Here is a 10,493-nt window from a genome sequence, read left to right on the forward strand (position 1 = left end):
CACTTTAGCAATGAGAAATCAGGAGATTTGTTCCTGTATGGATCATTGTAGAGACAATATTAAGAAGGATGAATAGTTCTATTCTTTATTATCTCCTTTAACATGGCAGGTAGTTTGGTGCAGCGTTCATTTCCTCTAAATCCTAAGATTAGCATATATGAAAATAAACTTTTAAGTAGCAATGCAGTGCAGGAAATAGACTCCTATTCAGATATTACATTATCTTTTTCACCCCACTTCTATTGCCTTTTAAAAGTCATCTTCATCAGCTGTACATCCACCAGATGATCAGCATCCAGAACTTCACCCTGGTCCCTCAGATGTCATGAAGAACATCTCGCTGCTGCACTACCAGGAGGAGATCAAGCATCAATCAGGCTGTCAAAGTTCAGAGGGAAGGTAGGGGAGGGTGGGGGTAAGAGGGAGAGATCAACCAAAGGACTTGTATGCATGCATATACTAGTAAGCCTAACCAATGGACACAGACACCAGGGAAGTGAGGGCATGAGTGGAGGGGTGGAGGGGGCAATGGAGGGGATAAGGACACATATGTAATACCTTAATCAATAAAGAAATTTAAAAAAAGACGCTGTGGCTTGTGTCCCAGATGCCAAGGCCCTGAAAGTGTACAGCCCGGAGTTCACGGTGGACAGCACCCAGCTGGGCTTCCTGGTGTCTGGCTGTGACTGCAGCCTGATAGTGTACATGTACCTGCCTGAGGCCAAGGAGAACTTTGGTGGCATGAGCTTGTTGCATGGGGCAGACTTCCCCATGGGTTCCCCACCACCTGGAGGACCTTGTGCCTGGGGAAGAGATGGGCTGCTGAAGGTGTCCAGTAAGAAGTCGGTTGTGCAGGAGAACAAGCACATCACATGGTTTGCCACACTGGATGGTGGCATCGGGCTCCTGATGCCCATGCAGGAGAAGACCTACCAGTGGCTGCTGATATTGCAGAATGTGCTGACCACTATGCTGCCCCACTACACTGGCCTCAACCCCTGCACTTTCTAGATGCTGTACGGGGACTCACGTACTCTGCAGAAGACCTTGAGGAGCATCCTCCACAGGGAGCTGCTCAAAGGCCACCTGTACCTGACCACCATAGAGTGCAGCGAGTTGGTCAAGAATATCCACACCACGCCTGACCTTATCCTGGATGACCTGTTAGAGAGGGACCATGTCAGTGCCCACTTCTAGACCCCTGGATATGGCCACGGCCCGTGTCCTGCCCTCTCCCCTTTTTGTACAAAGCACAAGAAAGATTTGTTTGATTTGAGAAAAAAAACCTCCATCATTTCTACTTGGCAATGAACCTCAGCATCACACTCAAAATTAACTTAGAGCTTTCATTAAGTGCAGTCTAGACAGTATGTGTCTTTCCCCAAATCCAAACAATAACTTGATTTTCCTCCAATCCAAACCCTCCTCCTAAAGAGAAAAGGTGAAAGTATGTATGGCTGCTTTCAAACCTTAGATGAGGTAAGTTCAGTGTTCAATAACTTCATCAAATAACGTCTAAATTTTATAGTGCAAATGCCAGGCTTCACAGGTCAGTGAGTGTTTGCAAATGGTACACAGGCTTCCTATATCAAATTTGTACAAAGGAATTGATTTTGGTGGTTGGAATAAGGCCATTTTAGTCTTACTGCAAGCTTTCCAGAAATAATGGCATTATAGTAGAAGATAAATTATAAGCAGATTACTGTTTTTAAGTATTATTCAGAATGTTAACAACTAATATAATGGGCTTGTTATTTCAATTCTAAATAGCAAGTGACAACCTGATTTTTAAAGTTCTCCAGTACCTCTCAGCAGTCAAGTGGATTCCAGGGAAAGCTGTGCTGTCTAGCTGACAGAAACATAATGTTTTATTTTTAACCTTTGTTTTCTTCCTTTTGGGTCTTCTGTGCCTGTTATTGACAGGGCAGCCAAAAGAGCCAGACAGGGCAATTGATGTCTGGCAGGTTGCACCACTGGGAGGTGGGGAGAAATGTATTTCCAAAATGGGGGTTCTTGGTGTGTTTTCCGTTTGTGTGAGATATTAATTGGCAGAAAGATTGTAATGTATGTACTACATCCTACTCGAACTCCTATGATACATGATGGGCCCTTGTCACCTTTTACCTGTGGATCACCTCAGGTAAATGGGATATTTTCATAAATTTTTAGCTTACCCATTCTAGGAGATCTTCAGGGCTTTGTGCAGCACATATAGACACAGTATCTTTTAAGGGGCCTTCCATAGCTACGCGTCTGCAGTGGTTAGGAACCAAATGCATGGAGTGCTTTATACACATAAAAATAGTTCTGTAGAAGCCTCAGGGCCTTTAAGCAGATTTAGTCATTTCTGTCTCTGTACACCTGTTGCCCTTCAACATTCCTCTGTTGTTTGTTCTTGACTAGGGCAGTAATCACTGCCATCTTTGCTTCTCTCCTTGTATATAGCATAGAGTCTAGCACGCAGTACGTTGTTTTGTTTGTTAAATGTCTCCCCCCCCCGCCCCCACCTCAGGACTGAGGGTTAAAATCTAGCAAAATCTGACAAAATCTCAAATATAGTATATTTGCTAATGTGAATTTTGGGCTTAGAACTGAGTCTGTATGATACTCAGATGGGAAGGACTTAGGTAATAATGTTTAGTTTCTTAGGAAAGTAAACAAAACTACTTCAAGCCCTCATGCTTCCACAGTGTAAATACCTTCCCTCAGCGGATTTCCCATCTGTAAATGAGGAAGTTGGATGGGTCTCAAGGATCCTTTCAAGCTTCAAAATTCAGCATCTTTGGCATAAGGTACTAATTGCTTTTATTTTTCCTTGTTCTTTATATTTTGATGATTTGATGCTCTGTTTGCTTTTCAGCCATGAAACTAACAATAGACCTTAACTATAGCCAGGACCTGCAAGGGAAACCTTCCATCATTGCTTTGGGTTTTTCAATGCTTGAATGATATTTGCAACTGGCATATCAGGTTACATCGTTCATGTATATATCTTATGGCTGCCTTTTGAAATATAAATGAAAGATAATTACTTTTAATAGAATCATTTCAAATTATCCTCTCTCCCACTATTAAAATGTCTTCTCTAGTTTAATAGTTTATTTTGTTGTTAAGTAGCGATAACCTCTTCTTTCTCAGACACATTGGGCCTACTCAGGCTGTTGTGAAAGGCCCACTATCCAGGACCCCATAACCAGTCTGGTTGGTTTCAGTGGAATCTTTACTGCTAGTCTAAGTGGTTCATTTCATCAGAATAGTAGCGGTTCTCAGATATGTATATTCCTCAGAGTTGAGGTGTTCAGGGTCACTCTAGGAAAGACAGTCCCTTATGTAGAAAGAGTGGGCACTCTGTCTCTTCGTGCCGACCTTCTGTCTAAAGGGCCTCCATTCTGTTGCCTCTTCTCTGGGGTCCCACTTCTGGTCTCACTCCTGCTGTGTTCGCCTGCCTGTTCTTTAAAATCCTGAAGTTGCAAGGAACCTCAGAGATCATGTGTAAGTTTGACGGCAAGGAAGCTGAGCCCTAGAGAGGTCATTCAAATTTCTTGAGGTCAAACAGCTAGTAAGGGAAGAGTGGGAACTGAACTTTTGACTTTTATGCCAGAGCCTTTTCTCCCCCACCAGGCTGGGAAAGGGACAGTGTCAGGAGAGGCATTAGAGTCCACAGAGCAGTTTACAATAGCAAGACTTTCCTTTCAGTTTTTTCTCTCTTGTTTTACAAAGTGTTGTTTTTTTTAACTTTCCCAGTTCTCTCATTTTCTTACATGGAAGGCTAAACTGACATCTTGCACAGAGAACTGATGAACTGTTTTCTACAAAATAAACAGTGGAAAGCAAATAGCACAAGTATTTAGGGACATTCAAGGGTCCTCAGTGCCCAAGCTTCCAACAGCTCAGTAAACTTGCCTGCTTGATGTGTTCAGGGACTGGGCATCAGAGGAGCAGAGTTTCAGTGAGTGAGTGAGCAAGTGAGTGCAGCCTTCTTGGCAGCATGATACCTCTATTTTTCCAGAAAGTGTAAAAACGCAGAATCATCATCCCCAAAGCTCAGAGAGCCTGGCAGCCAACAAGACTCATTTCTCTGCTCCAAGTGCAATGTTAACAAGACACTGTGTGTCACATCAGAGATCCCAGAAGAGGAGCCATGCATCCCTTTATGTTCCACATAGATCTGCGGGGACTGTGGCTTCAGTCTCATGAGGGAAGTTTCTAGCTCCGCATAATAATATCAATGAGTTTATGCCTCCATGGAGGAGCCAGGGGCTGTAAAGAATATTGGGAAGATGACTTCACTTCTAAGTGTCTAGATGTTGGGAAAAGTTTAAAACTATGAGTAGGAAGTTTAAAAAGACTAACCTGGGCATGATAAAGGGGCTGCAGCTTCTCTTGCTTTCGTCCCTTTCCCCCTTTGTGCTGCCATTCCTACCCCCAGACCCTAGCTAACTGACAAACTGCAAGGCTTGCAAAAACCTCTCCTGAGAGAGCTGTTCAGACAGAATACTGGGATGGGATTGAACCAACAATCCTGAGGGACATTCCAGTTGTGAGTTTCAGAGCAGTTAAAGATGAGAACGTCTGCCTGAGTGAGACCATGAGGACATGTACCCCTGCCTTCCCCTCACCCTAGGAGACTCCAATCCTGCTGCTCTTCCACTCACATTCCCTGGTCTTCGGATGTTTCCTGATGTGCATGAGGTGAATAAAGCTGTAAATCTCAAAGAGTCATTGAACCATTTTCTTTCTTCTGATTAGAGGATTTAGTGTTCATAAACAAAAGGGTTTTAACTTTGACTTTTCAACCCAGCTGAAAACAGAGATACCCAATGGTGTCAGAGTAATAAATTTTGTTAAAACCAACTCTCAAAACTCCATATCCTTTTCAGTAAGGTTGAGAGAGGATGGGTTTGTAAACATTGTCAGGCTATCCTATATAATAAAAGGCTAATATGCAAATAGACCGAATGGTGGAGTGACCAGTTGCTATGATGTGCACTGGGGGACAGATACTCAATGCAGGAGCTTCCCCCTAGTGGTCAGTGTGCTCCCACAGGGGGGACGCTTCTCAGCCAGAAGCTGAGCTCATGGCAGGCAAGTGCAGCAGTGGTGGTTGCAGCCTCTCCTGCTTCCACCTCTGCTGCAGCGCTAAGGATGTGTGACTGACGGCTTAGGCCCGCTCCCCATGTGGAGCGGGCCTAAGCTGTCAGTCGGACATCCCCAAGGGCTCCTGGACTGCAAGAAGGTGCAGGCCGGGCTGAGGGACCCACCCAAGTGCACGAATCTCGTGCACTGGACCTCTAGTCTTCAAATAATTAGCAGCCATGTTTTAGTATGCTCTGAGGCTTGCATTTACTCACTATGACCCTCTGACTTAGGGAACAGTAAGTAATCTTAGTCTGCTATCTTCCAAAACTTGAAACAGGCAGTTTGTGTTTGAGGCAGATGCAAAGCAAGAAGATAAGATGAATTATGGTTTTTCAAACTCTCCAGGTGATAAGGACCAGGTAGCTTATTCAATATCAACATGCTTCTCTTTGTGAGAAGTAAGTGCAAAGAATTGAGAAGTACCCAGAATAGGAAAATACCAAGGCGATGCTTCTCTCAGATCACCTGGGGGTGCGTAGGAAGCAGATGTGTAGCCCTGAGGATAGTAGGGTGAGGATAAGAAACAATAAACTCTAGGCATTTTGTATCCCCCTGTTACTTCCCAGGACTTGTAGTCAGAGAGACTATAATACAGTTGACCCTGAACAACTCAGGGTTTAGGAGCAACGACCCCCTCAAACAGTTGAAAATCTACATCTAACTTTTGACTCCCATAAAACTTACCTACTCATAACCTACTGTTGACCAGAAGCCTTACTGATAACATAAACAGTTGATTAATACATACTTTGTATGTTATTCGTATTAGATACTGTATTCTTACAATAAAGTAGCTAGAGAAAAGAAAATGTTAAGAAAATCATGAGAAAGAGAAAACACATTTATAGTATTTATTGAAAAAAAAATCTGTGTATAACTGGACCTCTGTAGTTCAAACCTGTGTTGTTCAAGAGGCAATTATCCGAGCTTACCAGCCTTCTGTCACAAGAAACTGCTTTCCACCATCTCCCAGATGAGTTAATGCCACAAACATTGCCTATGCAGTCAGGTTTGAGTGAGACGAGCCTCACTTACTAGTTGTGTATCCCTGGTCAATCCAATAACCTTTCTACGTATTTTTCATCTGTAAAATAGAAATGAAAACATCTATCTTAATAGGTTATTATCAGAATTAATGCACATCAAATGTCTAGCACACTGTCTGTGACACAGTGGCTCTTCATAAGCATTTCTTCCTCTTGCCTTGCCTGCTTTCTTGTACTTCAGCACGTCGTGTTCTAAGACCTCTTGCTACTCAAAGGCTTTGACACAGAATTCTGTATTGTCTCTAAAAGTCTCATGCAGCCTGCACACCCAACTTCTGCTTAATTGCTTCCTCCCACCACTGCTCTCGGTAAGCTCTCTATAACTCAGTTTGAAATTTAACCCTGTTTGCCCCTTGTCAAGGAAACTGTGCTTGGGGGGTAAGCTACTTCTGAAGAATTGTGCAATTTAGGAAAATTAAGTTCCAGGCCAGCCATGTGGCTCTGACAGCTTATACTGCTTGGTACTTAGCAATAATGGAGAAAATGCCAGTAAAAATGACAAAACGGCAGAGCCCTGACCCACCAGGTAATTATATATTGAATATGTCTTGGCTCAAACCAGGAATGATTTTGCTTAAATGAACTAAGGGCAAAACTACATGTTGTAAGTCATATAAAACAAGACCAGTGCCCTAAGTAATTAAAGATGCAAACTAGAAGCACTAGATGTTTGAAAATGGAAAATGACTATCACTGGCTTCCAAGGGGAGAGCTGGGGGGCGGGGGGGGGAAGGGCAGATCATTTCTCTTTAATGAATACATTTCAGAAACGTACCGTATTTGGGCATGAAAAAAGATAGGCAGCTATTCAAACCTAGCACTATTTTTTTAAAACATTAGAATAAAAGAAGATGAGAGGTATATGTTGTCCAGAGCCCACAATTACTCTTATCATCCTGTAGCTGCACAGAGAAGGGCAAAAAAGGTAAAGAGTTTGAAAGAGATAAGTACAAAACCACAGAGTGAATTTGTGCAGGAATGAGGATTAGAGCCATTAAGTACTTTAGTCACTTGATCCTGCTAATCTTTGTTCTCTAATGTGAAAAATTCATGGGCTTTAGGAAGAGAATATTGTAGGTTCTTAGATGAAACCAAGGCTGACAGTCATTGTTATAATCCCCACATATTTGCACCCTATCTCTTCAGTCATCAGGAACAGGAAGCTGGAGAAGGCAGGCAGAGAGATTAGCTCTCCATTTCTCATCACATTGTGTTTTTGCATTGCAGCCTCTTTAATTACTGAAAAGTAATTCACTGAACAGTACCCTAGTGGCTTGAAGAATTTAATGCAGTTTCCAGAAGTGTCTAACCTCCTAAGGAGTAGCTTAAGTACAGAGAAAATCTGGCTCAATAAATACTAAACAAAAATCAACTGCTAAGGGTCAAACTCTACACAACAAAATTGAACCAATGGCCCATTTAATCCAGTACCTTCTCAATAAATCCCCTTTCACCATAAAGCACTATTTGCCTGGTAATTTCCAGGAATTGATGGCCATTCTTCCTCAATCCTTTGAGGTCAGGTCAGTATCAATTTATCCCTTCACTCATTTCATCATCTACCATCCATCCATCCATCCATCCATCCATCCATCCATCCATCCATCTTATCGAGCATCTATTGTGCAAGGTTTGTGATAAATAAGACTCAGTCTTTCTTGTAAAGAACTCCCTGGAAAAGGGAGATGGATGAGCTAGAAATCCATAATAGACTCTAAGAGAGGTCTATAGAAAGACAATGGGCAACATCTATTCCAGAAGCCATCATGGATCAGCATTTTTCCACAGTCTGTGGAAGTAGCTCCCTTTATGTGCTCCCACATGACTCTGTGTTTCCCTGCATTCTAGCACATATGTTGTAATAAGATTTTTATTGTATTTGTCTCCCCTCCTATGATACGGTTTCCTTGAGGTTAGGGACTCTGTCTCAGTTGTATTTTCCCTCAGTGTCTAGATCCACAGGCACTGAGAAGGCCTCAATAAATGTTGGTTGATGGACGAATGGATGAGGATACATTATTTTGGCTGTGAATCCAGCTACACCAGGCAGGGTTTTAACCATACATACAACCACATATTGCTTGGTTATTTTTACGAGGTAATAGCTGGGAATGACCACAGAATCTCAAGTTATGGGTATAAATAAGTAGGGATTAAAATAGGGATACATTTTTATTTATGGCTTAGGCAAATTTAAAATTTGTGTGGGTGGCTCACAACTGCTTTCAGAATGAAAAATACAAATTGATCATGAATACATAGATGTGCTATATATAAGTAGCATCCTAGATTGCTTCATTTACCTTATACACTATGCTCAATCAATCTCTACATCTTGCTCATTCTACGACCTTCATATTTTTAAAATCTATTCACTTCTCTCTATTTTCACTACTACTATCTTAGCATAGGCCACCCTCATTTAGTTCATAGAAACTGTTCCATATTCCTAGATTCCAGTCTTATCTTTTCCTCCCTGAAACCTATTCTCCCCATGGAAGCCAAAATATCTTCCTAAAGTGCATGTGATTATGCCTTTGCCTTGCTTAAGACTCTTCAGTCAACCAGCTGCATACAGGATAAAGCCTTAGCTTGTTAACATTGATGCAAAGGCCTTCATGGTCACCTCTGTATTGTCATCTCCTGATTCTTCTCTGTTGATCTCCTTGCCCTATGAATGCTCTATGCATCGTCTTTGTCCTGCCTCCTGGCCTTTGTGCCACTTGATCTTTGGTCAGATGTCCTGTTCTAGCCCAGTTCGAGCCCTACACCCTTCCTTCTTTATACTCCACTAAGTTCTAGCAACATAAATGTGTCTTCATTCAAAATCCCTTTCCTGAGTGTCCACTTCCTCCTTCCTACTCCCAAAACACATGTCGGCTACAAGTCATTTCTTTGTCTTTCCATAGTTCCCATGTCCTTTTCACACCAAAATGTGGATGCTTCTCTGCTTGTCTATCTATACTAAATCTTGTTTACTTAACTCTCTAATACTTAGCTTATTATTAAGCATTCAACACATAACAATTAAGAAGGAAATGACTGAAAGTAAATAAAGGGTAAGTGAAGGGTCGTTTTCATTTCAATTTTTGCCCACGCTGGATCTTTCTTTTCTTCTTTTATTTTTTTAATTGTCACCCCAGTATATTTTTTCCACTGATTTTTAGAGAGAGTGGAAGGGAGGGGGAGAGACACACAGAGAGAAATATTGATGTGAGAGAGACACATGGATTGGTTGCCTCCGTATGTACCCTGACTGGGGTCAAAGATCAAACCTGCAACTGAGGTACGTGCCCTTGACCAGAATCAAACCTGGGACTCTTTAGTCCACAGGCCAATGCTCAATCCATTGAGCAAAATGGGCTAGGGTTGGATCTTTCATAGTAGGAGTCATTTCATGTGAATCCTTGTAAGTTTTTAGTGATGGGAAAACTGGAAATGGAAGTGCAGAACATTCCAAACATTTTTGGTGAGTCAAGTCCTTATTTCTGATGCTTCAGTAAAATTTGGAAAACTAGGATGACCAACAAACCTGGTTTGCCTGGGACTGTCCTGGGTACTTAAAGTGCCACTTACTGTGAGCCCTCATTCCTGTTTTTATCCCCAAAAGTCTTATATGCTGTGTAATCCCCCCAAGTCCTGTGCAAACAGGGCACAGTGGGACTGTTGTTTACCTTACCAGTAGAAATCCCAGGTTTTGGAACTCATCTCACTAGAACTTCTCCCTAGAACTTCCATAACCTGCCTCCAGGAGGTGCAGCCATATTGGGAAATTACAAAAGGTTAGAAAAGGTTAAGTGTGAACTGAGGCTCTCTAAGATCAGACCAGCTTTCTGTAAGATGAGGAGCTTAAAGGCTTAGCAATGTCCTGGCGGTAGGCCTGTGAGGTAACCGGTATGACCCACTTCTCCTGGTAGCTGTGAGGAGTGGCATGAGTCCTGAACTGAGAGAAGACCTGGGATCTTAGATTCCTCAAAGCTAGTTGACCTTGGGCCCGCTGTTTAACCTCTTTGAGCTGTAGTGTCTCCATCTGTAAAATGAAATGCCTTTCCTATATGCATCCCAGGTTGTTGGAGATTCAAAAGGATAGTGTATGTGAGAATAATTTGAAAGCCATGAGTGCTCTGCCATTGTGACTCCCCATTATCCGTTAGCAATGCTATGCGAACACAGGCTGCGTTTTTCCACCAGAAGTTAGAGTTGGCATATTTCTAGAAGTGTCTGCTCTCAAGTGTATAAAACAGACCTATGCAGAAACATGAAGCCAATCTGCCAGTGCGTGATGCACAGCTGCACAGGCTGGGTGTG

At 42.4% G+C, this 10,493-nt stretch overlaps 1 pseudogene; it reads left to right on the forward strand.

Moving 5' to 3' along the window:
* Positions 1–325: 325 nt before the first annotated feature.
* On the forward strand, positions 326–1,279 carry LOC102753469 (annotated as a pseudogene).
* The last annotated feature ends 9,214 nt before the right edge of the window (positions 1,280–10,493 follow it).

The sequence above is a fragment of the Myotis davidii genome, unplaced genomic scaffold (assembly GCF_000327345.1).
Source record: "Myotis davidii unplaced genomic scaffold, ASM32734v1 scaffold105, whole genome shotgun sequence".
Lineage (NCBI taxonomy): Eukaryota > Metazoa > Chordata > Mammalia > Chiroptera > Vespertilionidae > Myotis > Myotis davidii.